At 40.7% G+C, this 27,655-nt stretch overlaps 1 protein-coding gene and 1 long non-coding RNA gene across 2 annotated transcripts in view; both read left to right on the top strand.

Annotated features, from left to right (window-relative positions):
• The window catches only part of LOC138947592 (uncharacterized), a 12,252-nt gene extending 11,069 nt beyond the window's left edge, over positions 1-1,183 (top strand). The window contains exon 2 of the long non-coding RNA XR_011449724.1: positions 1,011-1,183. This is a non-coding gene — a long non-coding RNA (uncharacterized lncRNA). The remainder of the gene's footprint in view (positions 1-1,010) is intronic.
• LOC138947600 (uncharacterized) overlaps positions 1-27,655 on the top strand; it is a 326,843-nt gene that overhangs the window by 62,622 nt on the left and 236,566 nt on the right. The gene's annotated exons all lie outside the window — the stretch shown is intronic.

Here is a 27,655-nt window from a genome sequence, read left to right as displayed (position 1 = left end):
TCAGCTTAGGTTAACCAACCAACCAACCGTTTTGATACTACCCATGTATCATGTATGTTTCTGAACATTTTGTTTTTATTTGGTATTGCTTCATTTTGCTTTTATTTCATTTACAATGTATAATCTGTGAAAAAAAAGGTCCAAACCAAATTACTTTTAGTTTCCGATGACAAGGAGTAGTGTATTTAACAAACAAAGCTTGATTGTAATGATTGCTTCCATTTTCTGTGCACCTTCCACCTCTACAACATGCATACACTTGATAGCCTTCAACTTCGACCTACAGCGATCGGTGGATAATTGAGACAGTACTAGCTCCGAGGAGCTTTCCAGGTTACCGAAAGACTTTGAATTTGATAACAATGTTGAAAAGGCTGTGAGCCCTTTTATCCTCAAGGAGAGAGACGGACACCGGCCCCTATAATGGGCTTTGGAGCGTGTCAAAGTTCATTGCATCCTGATCAGCATATGAAACGTTTATCGCTTATTGTAGTTGTGTATAACTCATAGTAGTGGGAATAAGGTGACGCGCTAGTGAGAGTTTGTGTGTGAGTGTGTGTGATCAGTAACGGATGTTATTTGTGTTTTGGCCAATCACAAACATTTAATTCTTGTACACAGATTAAAGACAGTTTCCCTTCCAGGTCAAATGTCTTAATGATGCAAATACAAATAAAATACCCCCAAACTGTTCTGAAACGATCAAGTTTCGTTTGAAATACTTCATTTCTTATGGAAGGAATACACACTGGCACACAGTCTTTTGTTGTCTTGGCTTGCGGCCTAAATCTGACACAACAAGGCTCGAAGAAGAGACATAATGCTTTATTTCATATATTAAAAAGAAATACATGTAGTGTCAACACTCAGTTGGCAGTAGGCCAGAGACATAGTAGGCAGTGCAAAGTTACTAAAAAGTGACCTAAGTTGAAAAGATGTGTATTTATACTCCAGACATTATGGAGGCTCTGGTGTCACTAATATCAATGTGCTGTCTTTGCTTTGTTTAGCGACCAGCATCAAAGAGGCGCATAGAGGACTGCCTGGGAGAAGAGGACCACCAGGACAAAGAACGAAATCGATTGAATATGCTGTGCTGTTGCCCTGCAAAGTTGCGTGCATGTTTAGTTTCTCCACAACATAATATGCATGTTTTTGTTATGAAATAAAATTGTTGATCGTATCTTGAGTTTATGGTGTTACATGTAATAGTCCTTATGATCTGTGACTGAGTGTGAAAGTTGGTGTGTGTGCGTGTATACATTTACCAAAACCTACATTCACTCTCAACGTTGCATTCACGTCGAAATCAAACCAAACCACAACCACAACCAAAAATTCACGTTGTGTCGACGTGTAATTCACGTCAATTTTATCAGAAAAAAATGCACCAAAACACATCTTTTACGTTGTGTCAACGTAGAATTCACGTAATTTTTCATCTAAATTTTGACCTAAAATTTACGTTCCATTCACGTGGACATTACGTAAAAATGCAACGCAATTTCAACCAAACCACAACCACAACCAAAAATTCACGTTGTGACAACGTAAAATTCACGTAATGTTTTTACGAACAATCCACCTCCACCAATAATTCACGTTGCATTCACGTTGGTGTCACGTAAAATGCAACGTTGTTTTCCAACGTTATTCCCACGTGATTTCGTCCATACAAATCTACGTAAAAAAACGTTGAAACGCAACGTAAACCCAACGTATCCCAACGTGAATATAACGTGAATACAACGTAAAATTGTTTGCTGGGAAGGCTCCTAATATGGACCGGTTCCTAACTATGAACCAACTCCTGTTCTGACAAACTAACGGTGCTAGAGCGCTCAAAACAATTTCATTCGCTTTATTTAGCTTCTCTGGAAAACTTGCACATGTAGCAGAAACACGTCACAAACCTGAAAACCGTTTTTCGCTTTTTTTTCTCACTTTTGGCAGCGTTCACTCTAAATTTGCCGCCTAAAACGGACTCGTTTCTGTCCACAGCCAAAGCTTTCATAACACAAAAATGGCTATATATGACAGCTAAGACAGTATTTGTTACATTTTAACAGTGTGTACCCCGAGTTTCTACTGCAAACAAAAAATAATAGCAAAACCTCAAAGTATGTGTGAGTCCCCTAATATGGACCACCTTCAACAAATCGAAGAAAATAAAAACTAAAGGCAATTTTAATTAATTCATTAAGAAGCTTGCTGAAAATAACCTATAACTAGCCCTCGAGATTTCAAAAAAATATAACAAATAGTCTTTTTTGTCTGAAAGTTGATAATTTCACTTATTTTCACTCTGTTTTTGATAAGCTTCTTCAGTTTCCTGGTGTGCTTCAAATAATGCTCTCATCAACCCGAAACAGCTAAATCTAAAGCATATTTGAATTAGTCTGACTTGCACACTAAGTTGTATCATGTTATTTTGAAGCATAGGGGGCTTTTTACAGTGATTTGTGAAGGCCGCTTCACTGGTCCATATTGGGCGCCCAGGCTCCTAATATGGACCATTTGTGATTTTTTTCTGTATTTAATTTTTGCTGAAGGTCTATCAAAGCTATTTCACTCTAATTAGGCCTAACGGTTAAACTAAGAGAGAAGGACTACCAACCACAAAATGAAACTTCTTCGCAAGAAAACAACCTAGTTATCAGCAATAAAAAAAAGGTCCATATTAGGGGCCCTTCCCCTACAACCTTTTTATGATGAGTGTGCATATGTATGCCCAATTTCATGGCATTTGCTCAACTCTTTAATGTTGACCGTGACCGCCTAGTCAAACTGACCAAGACCGCATGCAGCGTGGGGGGCAATACAGTCACTGACCTTCAAGTCATCTACGAGAAAAAGACCGTGAAGAGGGTCAAGGCGATTCTAAGTGACCCCACGCACCCCCTGCATGCCGAGCTGGCGGCTCACATGATAACAAGGGACTCATCAAACAGACTGCGAAGTTTCAAAGCTAGGACAAACCGGTTCACGCAGTCATTCCTGCCCTCCGCCGTCCAGCTGTACGATCAGCGCCTGTAGTGCCGGCAGCTCTTTAGTTATACTTGTTAGCTCTGAACATCACCATGTGTGTGTATGTGTGTGTGTGTGTGTGTGTGTGTGTGTGTGTGTGTGAGCGCGCGCGCGGGCGCGTGTGTATGTGCTTGTGTGTGTTTATGTGTGTGTGTTTATGTGTGTGTGTTTATGTGTGTGTGTGTGTGTGTGAGCGCGCGCGCGCGAGCGCGTGTGTTAGTGTGTGTGTGTTTAGTGTGTGTGTGTGGTGTGGTGTGTGTGTGTGTGAGTGTGTGTGTGTGTGTGTGTGTGTGTGTGTGTGTGGGTGGGTGGGTGTGGGTATGTGTGTGAATAGGTTAATCTTGATCATCTGTGATGCCGTGATAAAATAGAGTGCAATTTATTGGTTTTTATCTTTTACCACCTTCCTGCATATTATGTGTGTGTGTGTGTGTGTGTGTGTGTGTGTGAATAGAATAGAATAGAATAGAATAGAATAGAATTTATTGTCATCAACCCTTAAGGATATTGACACAAGTTGTACAATAAATGAATGGATAAATAATGTACAAATTATTTCATTCAATATTGAAACAATTAAAAACAAAGGCTCCAAGCAATTTGTGTGTGTGCGTGTGCGTGTGCGTGTGTGTGTTGTGTGTATATGTAATCACAGTAATTTGAAACCCTCTGTGATGCCGCATGTACTGTATAATTATATTTATGACCAAAAGTTTTTTTTTATTATCTATACGTTTTAGGATTGTGATAGAAGTGTAATGCATTGGTTACTATCTCTTACCAGCAACTCATGTGCGCGAGAGTGTGCGTATGTGTGTGTGTGTGTGTGTGTATGTGTGTGTGTGTGTGTGTGTGTGTGTGTGTGTGTGTGTGTGTGTGTGTGTGTGTGTGTGTGTTTTTGTGTGGTATGGATGTGGGCAGACGTGCCTGTCTGGAGTACTTTCGGTGTTCTTACTTCGTATGTTTTATTGTTCTTATATTTGTTTTTTAAGGTTTTTGTCATATGTTGTTTTGGTTGTTTTAAGAGCAGATGAACCACGCTTTTCCATCTATTGTTATTAATTGTATTAGTGCTTCACATAGCCATGACCCCCCATCACATTTTTTTTGGGGGGGGATTTACCACTAGTTTTTCTGGAAAGCCCATTTAGTATGAAGACTCATGGCACTTGTTTGCCATCTGAGCTCCTGCATTTTCTTTAGTTATGCCCTTATATGTAACCCTGCCCTCAAGCTGCTATTGGAAAATGGGGGTAGGTCTCGTCTGAAGCCCTTTTCACGACCTAAAACTGGCCTATATCAACAAAAATGATACCAATGGAAAGGAAATTGATGCACTGATAATGTTACATTACATTACATTATAATTCTGGCAGCAAAATCTGTTACTTCCGGTTTTTATCACCATCTTAACCAATATTTCGGAAAAAAATGAAGCATCAACCGTTCCCCGTGGGGTAGTCCAAGGATGCAATATGATTGTATCAATAATGTCTACTCTACTCTTTTTTTGGATTTGCATGTGAATAGGAACAATGCTATATGCAGTTTTGCAAAAAATACACATCATTAAAGTTCTGAGTTGTAACGACTGAACCCGATGATTCCTCCTTTTGACTTTGCATGTCTGTTGATAGTCTGTTCTATTGTTTGATCGACTGGGTTCCGGCATGCAGGTACGGGAGATCTTGAGACGCTGAATCCCCCAGCTTTCAGCAGCTGCGTGGCACTTGGGTGACTGTGCTTCAAGTTCAGCATTTGGAGAAAGTAGATTGTGACATACCTCGCGTAGTTTTGGTGATCTGTGGCGAAGAGAAGGGGTGCCATGTCTTGAACGCAGGTAAGGTGCAGGTCAAAATCATTTTCTTTTGTTGCACGGAGCAGGCGAAGTACAAGCCAGATCCTCTCAGCATACATAAGCCATAACTGGCTAGTTTTGCCCATCTCGCCATTCAAAATACTCTGCCGGTACTTGGTGTATGAGTCGTGCAACTGAATGACAGAATCAAGTTGCATGATTGCCTCTGAGTCAGGTCTGCTTGGATCCTTCACCATCTCAGCTACTTCTTCAAGCTGATCTTTTGCAGCCTGATTGTTCATGAATTTCTCCATCAGCATGCGTTCCAGCACTGTCTTGTGCACTCGAAGAGCGCGATTGTAGTGCTTAGACATCATCACTGCCTCAATGGAGCCACTTGCGCATATTCCAGATTGAATGACGATCTCCTCGAGACCTGAACCTCTCATGAGTTTGCACAAAGCACTCAGGAATGAGCAAATGAGGTGGAAAACCCCAAGGCGGACCACCACATTGTTGAAGCGTTGATCTTGCCAAACAATCATGTAGGCTTTCTTTGCCACTGCCAAGTCGAACGTGACCAAGGTGCACTCCTGGTCCACTTCTTTGGTTGCGCACTGTGACAGATGAAGAATGTGCTGAACTGTCGCGTTGTCAGTGACTGGATGGAGGACTGGAGGCATGTAGTCAACAACGGACTGCTCTTGTATGGCTTGCACTTCTCTCCCAGTTAGTGATATCCATCCTGCCCATCCTGGAATGTGCTGGTCATCCGCACACTTACGCCGAGCAAGGATCCAGAGAAAGTCAGAGAGTGAAGCGTGAGTCACAACTTCTGGCACAGAAATAGTTGTGTCCACCAAGTTGAGCTTAGGCTCCACTTTCTGCTTTGCATAGCAAGGAGGGAGATCTTCAGGGCTGAACTCAACACTGTCACGGCTTTGCTCAGGACGCGCATCTCCTGTAGGTGGGACTGATTCAGAGACCTCCTGAATGACAATGCTGTGTATGTGCGGAATGTGTTGTACCAGATCCCGAAACTTCCTGCAAGTCAAAATTATCCCAACAGAAGTGGGTCACAACATTGTTCTCTGGACGAATGGTAGTTGGCAGCAGGCTGCTGTTTTGCATGATCTGGTGACACACGGCAGTTTCAATCTGCAGTACGCCTCCGTGGGATATACAGTGCCCGAAACGATTCAACATGCTGAGCAACTCTGCACTTCCTGTCAGATGTCTGACTGCTGTTGCGAGTACAATGTGTTTGGGCATTTTTCACTCGTTGTTCTATACGGCATAGCAGATGTCCTGAGCTATTGACAGCCCGATCCTCTCCTTTCTGTCTGAGGTTTCTTTTCGCCCAGAAAGCATGACCTTCAAGAAATTCAGCAGGATTGGAGGTGGCAGGATCTTCTGGGATGTAATGAATGAGACCGGTGGTGGCCAGGGACATTCTTCCGCCTTAGGATATGGGCCGCCTCTTCTAGTCTCCTCTTATCAGATGCTGCCGCCTCAAAGACTTGTTCAATAGCCTGCCCAACTGGCAACTCTGAGGAATAGACAAGCTCACTCCGAAAATTTGGCCTCCAAAATTTCAGATTCTCACCAAAATGGCCCACAATTTTCTTCTTCAGGTGATGAGTTTGGAAATCAGGGTTGTAAAAGTCAGGGTGTTTGTCCTGCATATAGGTGCAGTATCTCTCCCGCAGCATGGTCATTCGTTCAACTTGGTGCCTGTTGATGATTGCATCTTCAATATGGTTGCAGATGTACTGAAAGGCATCTGAGCATGCCTTCATATGTTCTTTGGAAGTTGCCTCTCGCTGTTCATGCCTGTTACGACTGCGCACAAGATCACGTCGGCATGACTCATGGAAGTATGCTTCTTTTGTCAAGAGATCCACCTGCACTCGTGCCATCAGTTCAACATCTTGTTTCTCACTTGCTGCCGTCTTGATAGCCTCCTTGGCAGACTTTGTTTCACATCTCACAAGTTTCTCATGATGTGCCTTGCCACTTCGTGCCCTCTTGTACTTTTGGTCACAGATTATGCACCAGTCACGAGGAAAAAGCGTTCTGGTAGAGTCTCCCATTTTACGTCGTTTTTTTCGGGATGTTGAGGGCTGATCTGTGTCGCTATTATCACTCACATCCTCAGGGCTGCTTTGCTGGTCATCATGACTTCTCTTTCTCAAATATTTCAAGTTTGTGAATGACTGGTAGCAGCGTCTATGAAACCCATGAAGAGTATCATCTAGTATGTCAGGGAACGCATCCAGGACTGCTGCACATTTTGAATCAAGTCCTGCTGTCCTACGCAGGCGGCAACATTCCACAAGTTTCTCTTTTGTCTGCTGACTAAGTGGCTTCACTGCTGGGTCAAACCTGACCTCAGGGCAGTGGATGATACACACCTTTTGTGCAGTTTCTGTCCGTCTTGGCTTTTTCTTGCGCTTGAAAGATACTGGTCGTTCGTCACTCATTCTGATGTATTATATCTTCAGTGCATCAGACGAAAGAAGTCAATCAATCAATCAATCAATATGAGATTGTATCGCGCGTATTCCGTGGGTACAGTCAATCAATATGAGATTATATCGCGCGTATTCCGTGGGTACAGTTCTAAACGCAGGGATTTTTTTATTTTTTTTATTTTATGCAATTTATATCGCGCACATATTCAAGGCGCAGGGATTTATTTATGCCGTGTGAGATGGATTTTTTTTCACAATACATCACGCATTCACATCGGCCAGCAGATCGCAGCCATTTCGGCGCATATCCTACTTTTCACGGCCTATTATTCCAAGTCACACGGGTATTATGGTGGACATTTTTATTAATGCCTATACAATTTTGCCAGGAAAGACCCTTTTGTCAATCGTGGGATCTTTAACGTGCACACCCCAATGTAGTGTACACGAAGGGACCTCGATTTTTTGTCTCATTCGAAAGACTAGCACTTGAACCCACCACCAAGGTTAGGAAAGGGTGGAGAAAATTGCTAACGCCCTGACCCAGGGTCGAACTCGCAACCTCTCGCTTCCGAGCGCAAGTGCGTTACCACTCGGCCACCCAGTCCAGAAGAAGTATGATCTGCAACAAAAATCTCCTGCGAGTTGAAGAGAGCGGTGCTGTGTTGAGGGGGAAGTTCCTACTGCTCATTAGGGGACAAAATGTATTACCAAAACATAATACAAGTATGATGATGAGTTTAGATTTTCTATTAAAAAAACCAAAAACATCCCCATCCTTAGAAATCAAAGTGCAGAGCCGACTCGATACAGATGTATCTGCGGCTATGCAAATCCACATCACAATAAAATGCCATATGCTGAAAATATTTGTCCATCTTAATAAGAATAACTTACAGCTTCCACATTAAAACAAAACCAAATGATTATTGATATTATTATGGATTATGTGATGCTAATTCTAGCCTTGCCCCGAGAGGTCAAACATAGGGCCCAAAGAGGGAACATTTGCTTACCGGAAGCGTATGTGGAAAACACAATAAATTGCATAATGAAACAAAAAAACTCACTATATGACAACACTGATATACTGCCTTACTGACAATATAACAAGTCGCGTAAGGCGAAAATACAACATTTAGTCAAGTAGCTGTCGAACTCACAGAATGAAACTGAACGCAACGCAACACAGCAAGACCGTATACTCGTAGCATCGTCACTCCACCGCCCGTGGCAAAGGCAGTGCCCGTGGAATTGACAAGAAGAGCGGGGTATTCGTTGCGCTGAGAAGGATAGCACGCTTTTCTGTAGCTCTCTTCGTTTTAACTTTCTGAGCGTGTTTTTAATCCAAACATATCATATCTATATGTTTTTGGAATCAGGAACCGACAAGGAATAAGATGAAAGTGTTTTTAAATTGATTTCGAAAAAAAAATGTTGATAATAATTTTTATATATTTAATTTTCAGAGCTTGTTGTTATTCCAAATATAACATATTTATATGTTTTTGGAATCAGCAAATGATGGAGAATAAGATGAACGTAAATTTGGATCGTTTTATAAAAACATTTTTTGTTACAATTTTCAGATTTTTAATGACCAAAGTCATTAATTAATTTTTAAGCCACCAAGCTGAAATGCAATACCAAAGTCCGGGCTTCGTCGAAGATTACTTGACCAAAATTGCAACCAATTTGGTTGAAAAATGAGGGCGTGACAGTGCCGCCTCAACTTTCACGAAAAGCCGGATATGACGTCATCAAAGACATTTATCAAAAAAATGAAAAAAACGTTCGGGGATTTCATACCCAGGAACTCTCATGTCAAATTTCATAAAGATCGGTCCAGTAGTTTAGTCTGTATCGCTCTACACACACACACACAGACACACACACACACACACACACACGCACACACACACGCACGCACATACACCACGACCCTCGTCTCGATTCCCCCCTCCATGTTAAAACATTTAGTCAAAACTTGACTAAATGTAAAAACATCATAAATTAAATCATTTGTGTGGCTGTTGTGAGCTTCTGACTAACCCTACCCCCAAAAGTTAAATATAGGGTGCAAAGAAGGAAAATCCGCCTATAAAGTGTGATATATCTGAATAAAATGCAGGAGCTCAGATGGCAAACAAGTGGACAAATCCTTCCAGGAAATCCAAGTGAGAAATCCCCCCCAAAAAATGTGACCTTTCACTATGGCTATGTGACGCTATATATGGACAACGGTGTCGCACACACCTGACTGCTCATGTAAGACAGGCCCACACACCCCAGAGCACATCCTGCAGTCCTGCCCCCTATACCAAGACGCATGGACACAGCACTGGCCGCATGGAGCTACTCTAGCGGAGAAACTCTGGGGCACCAAACAAGACCTGCACACGACCACAAACTCCATAACCCATATATTAGACTGGAAATCTGAGGCCTGATCTAGATCGCTGAAGAAGAAGAAGTATGGACAATAAATGATCTTATGTCTTATCTTATGTTTTATATAGTCAAGCAAAACGGGTCACCTTGCGTTATGCCCGAATATGGTTATCACAGGTCACCTAGAAGGTGTTTCTGATGCTAGTAATGTCGCAAAATGGATGTACAAACTGCAGACAAATCGCCGTGCTTTCCCTAAAATGTGCAGTATTGACCTTGTTTTCGACCCTTACCGCCCTTACTATAAAGGCCAGTCGTCACAGTGGAGACACGTTACGCCCAATAAACGTACGGTTGTTACGCCCGATACCCATGACGTGATGTACGTGGCGTGTGGGTATGCTCACTTAAATTGGATTATCTCAGGCATTTCGTCAAAGTTGATATCAAACTATATACGCATAAACTACTAAATGCCTCTGCCACATGGTAGTATAATTTAAACCGAGATAGATCTTGTTTTGTAGGCGAGAAAATCAAAATTACCGCGTCTTTCACTCGGGAATTTAGTGCATTGACCTGTTCATCGGAAAATATGAAATGTAGGCTACTTACAGACTATTGTGTACAATTGTGTGCGGAAACAAAGAAGAAATCACACACATCTATCAGATTTAATGTTATGTTTTGAATCAAAAGGAAAGGGGTGTAACATGAGGAATGTTTGTGTGTAGTGTTACGGTCCCCAGAATCAGCTTGTTACGGGCCCTGCAAAAATATATGTTGCTGTTGTTCCGCGCCCCAGTCACATCGCTTTTAACTCTGACATCTTTAGTTGTCTGTATCGGTGAAAAAATGATAGGCAGTCACACTCAGTTGTACCAAGGACTTTCTCTCTGTCAAATTTTAATGGGTTCGGAGTTGTTGTTTTCAGCATGGGAATGGAGATCTCTGGTGTGATCGCCGACAACTTCCTCGATATCAGCACAACAGAAGAGGTTGAAACTGAACCAACGCGGGCCAGTATTATCATCCACACCGCAGACAAAGAGGCCTGTTAAGATGTTCCAGTGACCTGATTGTGACAAATGTTACAGTCAGAAAACGATATCTTTCCGCCCATGAGAAAACTATTCACAGGAAAGAGCCTGAAGAGAAACATTTTTGTGGTCTGTGCTCAAAAACATTTGAAAGACCACTCGATTTGTATAATCATTCTAACAGTGTGCATACCAAGCTCACGATACACAAATGCAACGCATGTGGACAAAAGCATACGCCAGTAGCCGGTCATTGAAATCGTCGAGGCATGTATGTCACAAAGAAACGATGGAAACGCATGTGTCCCTGGCCTTCTTGTGGAAAGACATTTGCAAAAAGAAAGTACATTCTTGATCATGAAAAAAGGCACACGGGGAAAACTCGCTACAGCTATGAGAGGTGTTTTCGCGAGCGAATTCGTCGTCATCAGGCATCTCAGTAAATGTTTTGACCAGATGTCTACGTTTACTCGTTGTGGGCCACTGCACTTAAATTTACGAAATTTTTGTTTTGATAAGAGCCTTACGATCGAGCATTCTATTTTTTTCATTCTGTAGAAAAAATTGTTTCTACACTTCCAATGTGCAACTAAAATGCTGATTAAGCAATGATTTTCGTTTTTATTTGGAGCCTTACGAGCGTTTTGTGTGTATTATTTTGTTTTGTTTTGTAGAAATGTCTGTTTCTATTCTTCTAATGTGAAACTAGGCTGCTGATTGAGAAATGATTTTATTGGCAATGTACAGTCGACCCACTTATAAGAAAATCGCTTATAAAAAACATCACTTACAAGAAAAGACTTTTTATTTCTCTGCCAAATGCCTTCTTTCTTCCATTCAAATTTCTCCGGATAAGAAAAACTCCCTTGTAAGAAGGCACTGGTTATAAAAAAAAAAAGGAGTTTTTATCTCCTTTGACACAATTTCCATGGATATAGGAAAGAAAATCTATTTCGATTTACAGTTTTTGCAATAGTCGCACCGGATGTGATCCAAAGTGACTGGAAAGGATAGACAGGCACCTGAATGGACATTTGGTGTGTTCAAATTTCTCCTTTGTATGTTGTTAAATTACTGTGGAGAATAATTGCAACACTTGAACTTTAATCAATTGTTCCCTTCAAGTGCCTGTTTATTTTTGCATCTTCAGACGCAAAGCGCAATTCTTTGTTATCCATGCTGTTGAAGGACAACTAGCACAGAAAAAGAGAACCATACTTTCATATTAAAGGCCCACTCCGCCTCACAGTTTGTGTGTATGTGTGTGTGTGTATGTGTGTGTGTATGTGTGTGTGTGTGTGTATGTGTCTGTATGTGTGTGTGTGTGTGTGTATGTGTGTGTATGTGTGTGTGTGTGTGTGTGTGTGTGTGTGTGTGTTATTGAAGGGGGGGTAGGATGGGTGTCGGTAAAGAGGGAGGATCTTTGCTGGCTGGTTTGAGTACGTGTGTACGTGTCTGTGAGTGCGAGCGTGCATGCATTTGTGCTCCTGGAGGGGGGCGGGAGGTAGGGTGCTTCGCTGGCTGCTTATGCATACACAAAAATATGTTCCAAAGTAGTTGCCTTCCCAATGCGTGTATGTTCGTGTTCCTGTGCTCATCCTTGTGTGTGCATGATTCTTTCTTTTACATGAGCAACTCAGCCTCCTGTTGTTTTTTTACAGGTTTTTTTCTTCTCAATTTCTCGATTCACGCCTTGCAGGACAACGTGACCCAGCATAATTGGCAGACCTAAGGTATAGGCCATATGGTTTGTGGGGAGATTTGTGGGGGGAACCAGAACTTTCGGTTAGAAAACACGTGGGAAAAAAACATGTATAATTTTACAAATGGCTTGCTTTGTAAGACTGATCACCACACAGAACCCATCTAACAGAACACATTGGTCGGAATCTCTGGGTTTTCCTTGTGTGATTGAAAACTGCGTATTGCTTCCTACCATGTGAAGAAGTGTACAGAAAACTGGTGGCTTTTCTTGATAAGGTCTACCAAGCAATGTCGTATACATACGTAATTATTAGTGCACACATAAGACATCTTTCTTTTGCGAGAACCCCCGTCGATAATTACTGCTCTACATCCTGCGGTACAAGTTTAAAAGGAGAGATTCTGTTCAGCTTAAAATGAGCTTGACTCGCATTACTGCAGATGAAAAGATAGGATCTTGAATTACATCACATGACGCATGTCAGACTGAAGACGGCATTGAGTTACTGATTTGAAAGAAACGTGCAGGGTGTGTTGTAAGCTGACAGGGCCAGGTAACGCCTCGTTGATTCTAAAAAGAACGTGTGCATTTGAAAAAGTTTACTTCAACAACAGATCAGTTATACCTCTGTGCCTCCAAACAACCTTTTTTGAGCTCTTGCAATAAACTAGGATACTGCCGACGCGGTACAAATATGACCATGCACCGTTTATTACGAGACTCACTGCCTCCTAATATTTCACGACTTGCAAAAGTTTGATATTGATGTCTCCCTGCAGTAGTAAGTTCTCTTCTGAAAACAAAGCGGATGTTACATTACTGCAAATTAGGGTTGAAACAATAACAATAATAATAATAACAATAACAACAACTCGTTCGAATAATTATGATGCCGTGCGAACCACCAATAAAATACACAACCAAAGAATTGGAGAAATGAATACATACATAAATTAGATGTTCAGTTCATGGTTCATGAATTCCCTGGAGATCCGAATAATCCTTAACACAACTTTGGCAAACCTATTACAGCACTGTTTTGGAAATATAAATTCGGTTTCGAGCTTGTACAATAACAACGTTACCAATTTAATGAAAGAAACAAGATTAAGACTGTTGCGTTGTGGTATCCTTCGTACTACATTTCATAAATATTCTGTTGTTAGAATGGGTAAATCCCATAGTGCAAATTTTACATAGCTCGTGCTGTGTTAGAAACATAGATTTCCTTGACCTTTTGTTCTAGTCCTGTAACAAACCAAACAATTGGTAAAACGATGAACAGAAATTCTATCTTAAAAAAACAAACAACAATCTAATTTGTATAATTATTCATTGGTATTGTACATTGTTCTGAATATTTACACTCGGATAGCGATTACTCTTCTTGTGCTTGCAAAATATGCGTCGGCGATCTGTATTGATATGGAACTCCATTAGAAACTAGCCACATTTTTGGTTACAAATTAAGATTTAGGAACATAGAATCAAAGAAAAGAACAAGTTACAGAACGAAAAAGACTGGACCTGCTGTTGCGCGCTGGTGATGCCGACTTACAGCAATGGATCCATGATGGAAACATCCTTTTACCTGTTTCTTGACATAGGGTATCAAACTTGTGACAGTTAGGGGTGCAAGCTGTAATTGTCAAACACTCACAGAGAGCAAATTAACGTTCAGAGAGAGAGAGAGAGAGAGAGAAAGAGAGTGAGAGAGAAAGAGAGAGAGAGAGAAAGAGAGAGAGAGAGAGATAATTGAATTGAATTGAATTGAATTGAATTGAATGGAACTTTATTTATCGAGGGTAACTCGATTAATAACAAGAAGAAATAGAAGTTAAGTTAATTAAAATACAATCAAAGTTTACATAATTAACATGTCAAACAATTAATTGGACATTTCAAAATGCATTATTCATGAATATCAAGCTATGATAAAATATTATCACATTATTAGAGAGAGAGAGAGAGAGAGAGAGAGAGAGAGAGAGAGAGAGAGAGAGAGAGAGAGAGAGAGAGAGAGAGAGAGAGAGAGAGAGAGAGAGAGAGATCAAATCAAATCAAATCAAATTTTATTTTACGAAGGTTGTGGCATAAGCAATATAAACGAGCTTCTTTTCAACCAGCCCTCGCCCAGAGAGGGACTATTCTAATCTTGAATACATATATATATATATATATATATATATATATATATATATATATATATATATATATATATATATATATATATATATACATACGTAAAACAATTACAAAAGATAAGCAAGGCAGAAAAACTATTCACATGACTATATACACGTTGTAGGCTATACATACATTCTTGCGTTATGAAACACTGATGCTTTATAAATAGATATGATCAATATGAAAATAATCAGAACGAAGTCTTCCATCACTGTGACTTTTCGTAATTTGACATTAAATGTAATGAGAGGTGTTTTTTGAAAGTATTGAGACTTGTTGGGACTCGAACTGATTCCGGGAGAGAATTCCACAAAACGCTGCCAGAATAAGCTAAACTTGATTTAAAGAGATCTATCCGCGGAATGGGGACGTTGAATTTTCGGCTTGGTTTGGCTTTAAATTTTGTAATGAAAGCACTCGGTGCATGGCCGGAAAGGATTTTGTGAAGGAGCACGCCTTTATTTGATTTAAATCTTTCTTTTAAAGGCAAAATCTTAAGTTTTTTTATAATCGTCGAAAACAAGACTGGATTGTTTTAATAGAACTGATTTTAGTGCTCGTCTGTGTAGACTGTACAGTGGTTTTAAAATGTTTGCACTGGCAGAGTCCCAGATGGTCGAACAATAATCCGTGATGGTTTGTATGTATGCATTATAAAATAATAACCTTGAGTGTGGATCAAGAAAGTGCTTTATTCTGTTCAACAAATATATTTTCCTCGACACGGTTTTACACAACGATCTAACATGATGGGTCCAAGATAAATTATTATCGATATTTACTCCCAAAACTTGGTGATCTCCTACTTCCGCTATTGCATCGTTGCCAATTAATAAGGAATGAGGATTATTCTTGATGTTTTGTCTTTTTTGCCTTGTTGTAATTAACATGTATTTGGTCTTTTGGGGGTGAAGACTCATGTGGTTATATTTCGTCCAATTAATGAGATCATCTACACTGTTCTGCAGTGATAAATAAACTTTGTCTAATTTTTTATCAGAAGTGTGTATGGTCGTATCATCAGCAAATAGTTCACAATCATCATTAACACTAAAAGGAAGATCGTTAATATACAGAGAGAAAAGAAGTGGCCCAAGGACAGAACCCTGGGGGACTCCATATAACACGGGGGGAGAGAGAGAGAGAGAGAGAGAGAGAGAGAGAGAGAGAGAGAGAGAGAGAGAGAGAGAGAGAGAGAGAGAGAAAAGAGAGAGATGACAGTGGATTATTTCTTTACAGGCCATTGGCCCCTGGAAAGGGGTAATATAATTATGCAGTGACAACTTTACGTAAAGCTTGCAGCGTGGAAAAACACCATAATATGGTGTAATGAATAAGACCGGTACATAGCTGCATTCTGCTCCTGTTATAGCACACGGCGGGTACAACGTGTCACCAATGTGCAGCAGAGCGGGACGACACAAGGAGGATTGTACCTGTCATCATGGCCTGCCTTTTATGACAGCCAGTGTTGTGTAGAATTCTTTTCTCTGAGCACCAACTTACCTGTCCTACCCCTGTTGTTATTCAACACACACACACACACACACACACGCACACACACACACACACACACACACACACACACACACACACAACACACACACACACACACACACACACACACACATACATACATACATACATACATACACACACACCTTGGATTATCTCTTTTATAAACGGAGAGATTGCGAGAGACAGAGATAGACAGACAGACAGAGACAGACAGACAGAGACAGTCAGTCAGCGAGACAGTGAAACAGACAGTGAAACAGAAGGGGGGGGGGGGGCTGAGGGAAAGAGGGGGTGAGGGAAAGAGGGGGAGGGGAGGGGAGAGATCGAGAGAGACAAAGTTATTGTTGGGTAGTTATTGTTGTTTAACGTCCCTTTAGCCATTATGGCGATACCGGACTGGGACAGAGGCAGACAGACAGACAGATAGAGGTAGACAGACAGACAGACAGATAGAGGTAGACACATAGAAACATAAAGAGAGAGAGAGACCCAGTTTCTGTTCTGCGTAAATGTTTCAGTTTTCAAAACACATACATAATTGCATTTCTGCCGAGTAAGGTCCTCGGCTGAGTTCATCGCGATCTGGATGTGCAGTTACATGAGACGAGACGAGTAAGCTTGCTCCTTTCTTTTGTTTAGCATGGCACCGTGGAATATGTCCATATCTTTCACACAAACAATAAAACAACCTATTCAGACACTTTCAATTTTCACGATGCATGTCACACTTTTGATACACAGCTTTATGGAATGACCCATATATGGCTCTTTGGGTGGAGGACCCCCTCAAAAATGGCAGCAAAACGTGCCTTTTTTGGCCTCTGAAACGGTTGACACCTAGCGCCTTTGACAAAAGGCTACATACAGACTAGAGAAGTCAGGTGCATAAAACAAAATGTTCTGAACAGGAAATTGAATGGCCTTTTCCAAGGTTGTTAGAAGTGTTTGGTTTGTGCATATTCCGAATTTTTGCAGATTTTAAAATACGGGGCTATGGTTTTTGTCAAGTCGATTTTAGGGGTGACCTTGTTTGACAGGCTGTCACGGGATGCCTATACAAAGTACCATCAATCGGACAAATGCTATGAACAGCTGACATAAATACCTTTTCCAGCATATAAAGTTCAACTAAAATGAATAACGGTGTAATGCTTTTCTTAGCGTGCGAAATGTGTTGCAATAACTGTTTGGCCAAGTTTATTTCACTTATCATTATGTATTTATGTAGTAGTAGTTATTATAGAAGATTTAGTCCCTCTTTAGGGCAAGGCCAAGATGCAAAAAAGTATTCCTATGCTTATTCTGTTACCCTCGTAAAATACAGAATTGTCATTGTCATTGTCATTGCCATTGTCTCTCTCTCTCTCTTTCCCCCATTAGTCTCTCTGTGTTTTTGTTTTAATCTTGTGTCTGTCTTACTCACACACTCGTAAAACCCTTCTTGTATTGTTTAGTTCCTGAAGAGCTTGCAAAAACTGATGTGGGTGATTTACATAATTCAGACCCCCCAAGCTAAATGTATGTAGCGCAACAACTTCATGAAAAAAAAAGTCCTGGAAAGACAGCACTGGTTTATGATTTTAATGCCTTAAAAACTGCTCCTGTGTCAACGGTATTTGCTTCACCGACCGCTCATTTTCTCTTACCAGCTTTGTAGTTTTGCAGATGTAGGTCCAGGATTTACCCTTATACACAACAAATGCAGCAATTTGCGGACCACTAAAATTAAGGGCTACCCTGTAGTTTTGAGGTCCGCAAATTGCTTCGAAGTAGTGACTTGTCCGCATATTGCTGGGTTTTTTTTCAAATCGTTCCGAACACTATATTTAGTGAAATATCGAAGTAAAAGTGTTTTGGACACCTTTGTATCGAATTCCCTAAACATCCCATTTATTTTCAACTTTCTATCTTTTCAAACAAAAAAGTCAAAACAGGTCCTCACATTACCGCATTTTGACGGAAGTACAACAATAATACACAATGTCCGCAACTGATAGGCGAAAATCCCCCGTGTGTGTGTGTGTGTGTGTGTGTGTGTGTGTGTGTGTGTGTGTGTGTGTGTGTGTGTGTGTGTGTGTGTGTGTGTGTGTGTGTGTGTGTGGGCGTGTATGTGTGTGTGTGTGCGCGTGTGTGTGTGTGTTTGTGTGCGTGTGTGTGTGTGTGTGTGTGTGTGTGTGTGTGTGTGTGTGTGTGTGTCGTGTGTGTGTGATCGCGCGCGCGTGTGCGTGAGTATCAGTTAATAGGGAGGTTTACATACTGCGTCACCTACCCCGGCCTCACCTATCCGCATCGAGATTCGTCACGCAGAGGTATGTTTTCGAAACTGAGAGTTAGGGCAAAACTGCTTTCGAACATCATGCAATTCGTGCTTTAAAAAATCGTGGACAGTCACTGTGCGCTGAAGTCCGCAACAATACCCAGTGTTGAAACTGCGGCTTGTCATTGTGTGGGTGTTGCTGTGACTTTAACTTTAAGTTCGAGAAGAGATTTAGAGTTTGTTCTTTCATTCCGTCTGTTAGTTTCCTTTTCTCTCTTTCTGTGGGACAATGAGGTGATGTATGCACGCGTGTGCGCGGCATATGTGTGTGTGTGTGTGTGTGTGTGTGTGTGTGTGTGTGTGTGTGTGTGTGTGTGTGTGTGTGTGTGTGTGTGTGTGTGTGGCCCTGGGGTTTACGTGAGCTAAGTAGCCATTGAAGTGACATTTACGACGCATTTGCCATTTAAAAGGTGCTACATGTTGTTTTCAGTTTTTTTTTTTTATTTTTTTTATTTGACATAATTACTGTTCCAACAAATATCGTGCACATGTGTTTGCATGGCTTACCAGGGACATTGACATTGTGATGTACATTACCTCTGGCTTTTATTCGTCTATTTTCTTCTTTGAATATGTATGTGCTGTTGACATATGTGTTGGTGAGACATACAGGCGTGAAGTTATATGAACAATAAACAGAACCATGTCGTTATTTTATAACATCATTATCAAGTTTTAAAATTTCAGCATTATTTTCTTTACATTGGTATTAAAGCTTCACTCCGCCTCAGATGAGGTTAACAGAACGATGAAATCTTTCATGAAATAAGCAAATCTAACCTCATGGAACACATTTGCACTAGCATTTAACATCATTAAATGACACAGTTCGTTTGAATGGCTATTTAGCCGTAAACCTCACAACAGTTCTAGTGGTTTAATTAACCGCTGAGCGATCGTGGACCCGTTTGACCCACTTTCCCTTTTTTACATACGTGATGAATTAAGTCGTCAGTTTGTGGTTTCAATGCGACTCGCTGTATCCGCAATAGCACGTTATTGTGTACATCTGAATCTAAAATGCAACAAACGACTGCGTGTGGCACGAATTGAGAGTTGGCGGTTGACCGTTCAAAGAAACTGGCGATATGTAGCAATTTCGTCTGCTTGGGCAAACACGACCATGCATAACCTGCTTCCGGGCTCCCTTTTTTCCAACTTTCAAAACTTCGAATAGTATTTATCTTGTCTTGATGAAAAAAAAATCAGTTTATGATCTAAGAATGTTTGTCTCACATGCTGTCAATTTATTATTTAGATTTTAAAAGTTAGTTCTAGCGCCAAAACGAATCTTCCGATTTGTTTTATGCATGTAGTACATCCTTTTCTAACTGCACGAAATAAATTCTTTGAAAATGTCTCACTCTCAACGGAAAGCAGCCAGGTTGCTCCCGAGCAGTAAGCGTACAAATGGAAGTATGTTGATGTCTGTAAGAGATCGGGAGGCTCAGGGATCAGACACAGATGGTTTACGGGAAGCGGAGTGGGCCTTACTTTAAGCCACATTCACAAATGTAGACCTTGCTCGTCCACATGCACCGACCCACACATACCTGTACACCTGCATTCTCAGACCGACTTAATTCTAGCATGTCAAACACGATCTCTCACTGTCACGCGGATTTGCCTTCTTTTCATCTGCCAGATCTAACTACTGGTTGATTCGCAGTCTACGTCAGCACAATCCTTTATGCCTATAGGCAGAGATCGTAGAGTACTCATCTGAGCTGTGTACTCTACGGTCTCTGATATATATGGAACATTAAAGGTCCACTCCGCCTCCAGTAAACCTTCGGTTTCGGATCACAGACACCGCCAGGCTTTTTCACAGTACAACACCCTTTCGTTTGAAATCTTCGCCAGGGAACGGTAATGTTGAACTTTAGCGTTGTTAATGCATAGCTCAGAATCCATTGCAATTTAAGCCTCACATTTGGCAGAAATTGCTCTTGTAAGAATAACAAGTCATTTTAGATACCTTTGAAGTTACAGATGCCTCTCATTTACATGAAATTTGCATCAAAACATCAGCGGTGGCCATTTCGATGCAAACTGAGAGGACAAAAGACAAAATTAGGGAAGAGAAAGCTTAGTATTTATCAGAAAAAACAAAAGCAGGCAAATCCAATTGTATCGGGAAAAAGCATAAGCTTCGACTCGTTGAAGAAACCAAAGCGGCAAGACAAAATTGGACATTACCCAACAAAAGAACAAATAACAACAAAACCTCAGCGCCAGCAGGACACTATAGTAAGACACTGAGAAGTCAACACAACACAATGTAAAGTAGAAACCAAGGAGTACTCACCCATGACGCTCACGTTTCGTGTCAGCAAGCAATGACAGACAGCTGGTCGTTCACAAGACGCTGCTAGCTGGAAGCAAAGTGTTCAGCAACATTCCGCTGGCTGTCCTTCCTGAAGTGAAACTGGAACAGCACTGTCCGTAATGCAGTCATCCTCACAAACCAATTGTACAAGTGACGCTGAAACAGCACTGTCCGTAATGCAGTCATCTCACAAACCAATTGTATGAGTGACACTGGAACAGCACTGTCCGTAATGCAGTCATCCTCACAAACCATTTGTATGAGTGACACTGGAACAGCACTGTCCGTAATGCAGTCATCTCACAAACCAATTGTATGAGTGACACTGGAACAGCACTGTCCGTAATGCAGTCATCTCACAAACCAATTGTACAAGAGACACTGGAACAGCACTGTCCGTAATGCAGTCATCCTCACAAACCAATTGTGCAAGAGACACTGGAACAGAACTGTCCGTAATGCAGTCATCTCACAAACCAATTGTACAAGAGACACTGGAACAGAACTGTCCGTAATGCAGTCATCTCACAAACCATTTGTACAAGTGACACTGGAACAGCACTGTCCGTAATGCAGTCATCTCACAAACCAATTGTATGAGTGACACTGAAACAGCACTGTCCGTAATGCAGTCATCCTCACAAACCAATTGTGGATAAAAAAAAGTTTCATTTATTTAATTCCGACTTGATTTTTCTAAATGTTCCAAAAAAAGGGGAAATTGCATTCGAATTGTGCGTCCATAGACCACAGTAATAAGATGGTCAGCGGAATTCAGGCTTGGAAGGAAAACCGCACAAACGGTGTGGAAGACCACCAACGGTTACAACTCAAGAAACCATTGATGCTGTCTGCGCGCTGGTGATGCCGACTTACAGCAATGGATCCATGATGGAAACATCCTTTTACCTGTTTCTTGACATAGGGTATCAAACTTGTGACAGTTAGGGGTGCAAGCTGTAATTGTCAAACACTCACAGAGAGCAAACGTTCAGAGAGAGAGAGAGAGAAAGAGAGAGAGAGAGAGAGAGAGAGAGAGAGAGAGAGAGAGAGAGAGAGAGAGAGAGAGAGAGAGAGAGAGAGAGAGAGAGAGAGTGAGAGAGAGATGATGATGATGATGATGATGGAACTTTATTTTTCAAGGATAGAGGTTTAAGGCGACGCCTTTTCTTACAACCGGTCCTTACTTCTAATACAAATATCTAATAAATGATAAACAAGTAAAGCAACATGACAAATAAACAAAGTAAACGAACGAACCAGCAAACAATCGACAAGTAAGCAAACAAGCAAATAAACATAAACAATAAAATGGCAAAGTAAGCAACATACAAATCGAAAGCGAAACATGCAACATGTTAACACATGTAAAGTGATCGACGGTAAAATTCACACGATACCAACGTTTACACTAATGCTAATAATGATTATATGGTGTAAATGATGATGATGATGATGATGATGATGATGATGATGATGATGATGATGATGATGATGATGATGATGATGATGATGATGATGATGATGATGAAGTGATGATGGAAAATCGCAACATAAATTCCACATAATACATATAATAAAGAACATATTTGTGTAATTCATAAAGCTTTGCCAATTGTTGACAGCTACTTGCACGTGTTAAGACTAGTATAGCCATCTAGGTAGACATAAAATGATTATGCAGAGCTTGTTTAAAACTCTTTAGTGAGGTTAATGATCTTATTACAGACGGAATGGAGTTCCACACCATAGCGCCAGAGAAGGCTTGACTAGTTTTGAACAAATCAATCCTGGGTATTGGTGGTAGAAAATTGATAGACCCGTACCTTTCGGTGACTCTGTGAAATAGGTCCTGAATATAGATGGGCACTTCGCCATGATATACTTTATACATCATTACAGTCTTATTAAACTGTAACTGTTTAACTAGCGGCAGGTAGTTTAGATTCTTTAACTTCAAATCAGCTGATAATTGTGGACCATTTAACATGATTTTAGCTGCCCGACGATGTAGAGAGTTTAATTTTTTCATGTGAATATCAGAGACGCCATCCCAAAGAGTTGATGCGTAATTAATATGGGATAAGATGTGGGCATGATAAAATAGTTTTAGTGTTGCGATATCGACATATTGCTTTAACTTTGATAGCAGAAACAAATTCTTGGATACTTTTTGACAAATATAATGTACATGAGATTGCCATTTTAATTCTTGATCGACTATCACACCCAAAACACGATGTTCCGTTACCTGCTGAACAGGTTGTGATTCCAGAGAAAGATTTAACTTAAGAGGTCGTGACTGGTGTTTTTGTCTTGTTGTAATAATCATGCTTTTTGTCTTTCCTGGGTGCACTATCATACAATTCTGGTTACACCAACTGTTGACTTCATTCAGACTAGACTGTAAGGAAATTTCAATTTCTTGAACAGTCCTACAGCTTGTGTGAAGCGTCGAATCATCTGCAAAAAATTCCGTTTTAACTTTGGAATTAGATATATGAAGGGGGAGGTCATTAATGAATACACAAAACAAGATAGGCCCTAAAACTGACCCCTGGGGGACTCCACTCTTTAAACATCCTTTGGGAGATGTTTTACCGTTTATAGAAACATACTGTGTTCTGTTGACAAGATATGATTTAAAGAATGAACACGTTGCGGGATTGTTCACGTACAATGCGAGTTTATGTAAAAGTAATGTGTGATCTACAAGATCAAAAGCTTTCTTAAAATCAAGAAATACAGCCCCTGATATGTCCGAACGATTAATTGCCGATAGCCAGTTATCACATAGTGATGAAAGAGCTGTACTACAGGAATGTTTCGGACGAAACCCAGATTGAAAGTTGTGAAATAATTTGTACCTTTCCATGTAGTTCAGAAGATTCTTCTGGATGTGCTTCTCTAAAGGCTTTGATAAAATAGGAAGCAATGAAATTGGCCTGAAGTTATTAGGGTCAGACACATCTTTATTTTTAGGAAGTGGAACGACCTTTGCCGTTTTAAATGCATCAGGAAAAATATTTTGTTCAATGCAAAGATTATACACATACGTTAGGGATTCCACTATGTACGGTAGGGCTAATTTAAGCAACGACGGGGGGATTTTGTCAGGCCCCATGGATTTATTATTCTGAAGGTTTTCTATAAATTTTCCAACTTCATGTACGGCAATAGTTGGGATAGAGAATGAATCTTGTGATTTCAATTTATGACTACAAAATTCTTTTAGTCTAAACAACAGGGTGTCCCCACCCTCGACTTCTTCATTTACATTTTTAGATTGTTTCAATCCATCAGCCAAACACAGAAAGTGCTCATTGAATTTGTCAGGAGAAATGGCGCTATTTAATCTGCTATTTCTTCTCTGGGATTTACCTAACACTTCATTTATGGCTTGCCAAAGCGTGGCAACATCTTTTTTGTCTTCAACCAATTTATGAAAATGATTACTTTTTGCCTGGCGTACTAACTCGGTAACTCTATTGCGTTGTGCTTTAAATTCTGATTTCCTTTGATTTTCCTTAAAAAAAATCACGTAGTGCCATAGCTTCTACAATCTCAGGAGTAAGCCATGGTGGTAATGTAGGGGATTTTACTCGGTGTTGCCTCAGAGGGGCATGCTTGTCAACAATCGGGTAGAGTATACGTGAGAAACAATTAAGCGCCTCCTCAGCCTCAGTACAATTAAACACATCATGGAACGGAGCTGAAGATAAGTCTATGAAAAACTTAGACTCGTGAAATTTTTTAAAGCTCCGATATTCGATGGTTGTGTGTCCTTTTTTTTATGACATTTTGGGATTATATAGTTCCATGAGCAGCAAGTCACGTAATGATCACTAATGCCAGAATTAACCACATTAACATTCGAAACCATTGTTTTGTTATCCGTGTATATATGGTCAATTAATGTCGCTGTTGATGCAGTTATTCTTGTTGACGTTTCAACTAGTTGTTGAAGGCCAAAGAGGGACAAAGTTGTGCACCAAGCTGTCTGTGGTTTATGCAAATCGATATTGAAGTCGCCTAATATTAATATAGGCTTATTTTGGCTCTTGATACTGTCCATGAGGTTGATAATGCAGCAGGGTTTCTATACAGGAAACCCACGAGCAGAGGGGTAGACTTATTAATTTTGATTTCAAGCCACAGGCACTCGATCAACATTCTCAGCTTCCAAATCAGGTCTACGGTGAGTGTAATTAACTAACGATTCGTGTACATAGGCGGCGAGGCCAGTTTGCTGCGGTCTCACACTGTCACGCCTGAATATAGAGTAATGGGGTACATTCAGAAAGTCATCAGAAACATTCGAATCAAGTCTCGTCTCGCTTATGCCTAATATATGTAACGGTTGTTTGCCCTGATTCAACAGTACACATATGTCCGCGGTTTTGTTACGCAAGTGATACACATTCAAGTGAGCAAGGCGGAGATCAGATAACGCACTTTCCTTGGGCATACTTATTGCCTACAAAAGTCTGTTACCAAAACAACGTTGAACCTGCAGAGTGTTCTTTGCAAATCAAGATCAGCGTAGTCAGCAATATCTACTGTTAAAAAAGATAAGCGTATTCAGCAATATCTACTGTCAAAAAATAAGGCCTTGTTGCAAGAAGGCGCAGAAGATATGCCTTGTCACTCAAAGCTATAGAGCTTTACGCCCGTTCACTCATACTCTTTTAGTCTCAAGAGGAGAGTCCGTATCGTGAATCACTTCAAGTCAGTCAGTTTTCGATTTGAGGAAAGTCTGTATATATCTAGTCACATCAAAACAGTTTTGCTTCACGGCTCGTTACTGACACACAACCGAAGGAAGCTCCATAATTATGTTCACACACGTATATATCTGTACATAGACTGCACATCAAAGAGTCGTCACTGTTTACACCACTGTATAACTTCACAGCAGTAAAAAAGAGCGAATACACTACTCACTCCTTGGAACTGAAGCAGAGTCTCAGTACTATAAATGTTGCTTTTCTCGCGTGGTAACCCCGAGAGAGGGAGAGAAAGAGAGAGAGAGAGAGAGAAAGAGAGAGAGAGAGAGAGAGAGAGAGAGAGAGAGAGAGAGAGAGAGAGAGAGAGAGAGAGAGAGAGAGAGAGAGAGAATTGAATTGAATTGAATTGAACTTTATTTATCGAGGGTAACAGAATAAGCAATGAATACATGTTTTTTTTCATCCGGCCCTCGCCCATAGAGGGTAACTCGATTAATAACAAGAAATAGAAGTTGAGTTAATCACAATACAATTTACATAATTAACATGTCAAACAATTAAAAAGACATTTCAAAATGCATTATGAATATCAAGCAATGATGAAATAATATTACATTATCAGTGAGAGAGAGAGAGAGAGAGAGAGAGAGAGAGAGAGAGAGAGAGAGAGAGAGAGAGAGGGATGGCAGTGGATTATTCCTTTGCAGGCCATTGGCCCCTGGAAAGGGGTAATGTAATTATGCAGTGACAACTTTACGTAAAGCTTGCAGCGTGGAAAAACACACCATAATATGGTGTAATGAATAAGACGGGTACATAGCTGCATTCTGCTCCTGTTTTAGCACACGGCGGGTACAACGTGTCCCCAATGTGCAGCAGAGCGGAACGACACAAGGGTCCGAGTAGGATTGTACCTGTCATCATGGCCTGCCTTTTATGACAGCAAGTGTTGTGTAGAATTCTTTTCTCTGAGCACCAACTTACCTGTCCTACCCCTGTTGTTATTCAACACACACGCACACACACACACACACACACACACAGACACACAGGCACACACACACACACACACACATACATACATGCACACATACCTTGGATTATCTCTTTTATAAACAGAGAGGTTGCGAGAGACAGAGATAGACAGACAGACAGACAGACAGACAGACAGAGTCAGTCAGTCAGCAAGACATTGAGACAGACAGTGAAACAGAAGGAAGGGGGGGATTGAGGGAAAGAGGGGGTGAGGGAAAGAGGGGGAGGGGAGGGGAGAGATCGAGAGAGACAAAGTTATTGTTGGGTAGTTATTGTTGTTTAACGTCCCTTTAGCCATTATGGCGATACCGGACTGGGACAGAGGCAGACAGACAGACAGATAGAGGTAGACAAATAGAAACATTAAGAGAGAGAGACCCAATTTATGTTCTGCGTAAATGTTTCAGTTTTCAAAACACATACATAATTGCATTTCTGCCGAGTAAGGTCCTCGGCTGAGTTCATCGCGATCTGGATGTGGAGTTACATGAGACGAGACGAGTAAGCTTGCTCCTTTCTTTTGTTTAGCATGGCACCGTGGAATATGTCCATATCTTTCACACAAACAATAAAAACAACCTATTCAGACACTTTCAATTTTCACGATGCATGTCACACTTTTGATACACAGCTTTATGGAATGACCCACTCTTTGGGTGGAGGACCCTCTCAAAAATGGCCGCAAAACGTGCCTTTTTTGGCCTCTGAAACGGTTGACACCTACCGCCTTTGACAAAAGGCTTCATAAAGACTAAAGAAGTCAGGTGCATAAAACAAAATGTTCTGAACAGGAAATTGAATGGCCTTTCCAATGATTGTCAGATGTGTTTGGTTTGTGCACATTCAGATGGTGTGCAGATTTAAAAATACGGGGCTATGGTTATTGTCAGGTCGATTTTAGGGATGACCTTGTTTGACTGGCTGTCACGGGATACTTATACAAAATACTATCAATCGGACAAATAATATGAACAGCTGGCATAATTACCTTTTCGGGCATATAAAGTTCAACTAAAATGAAGTGCGTTTTAATGCTTTTCTTAGCGTGCAAAAATTGTTGCAATAAGTTTTTGGCCAAGTTTATTTCACTTATCAGTATGTATTTAT

The sequence above is a fragment of the Littorina saxatilis genome, linkage group LG14, assembly GCF_037325665.1.
Source record: "Littorina saxatilis isolate snail1 linkage group LG14, US_GU_Lsax_2.0, whole genome shotgun sequence".
Lineage (NCBI taxonomy): Eukaryota > Metazoa > Mollusca > Gastropoda > Littorinimorpha > Littorinidae > Littorina > Littorina saxatilis.
This window is presented reverse-complemented; position numbering and strand designations above follow the sequence as displayed.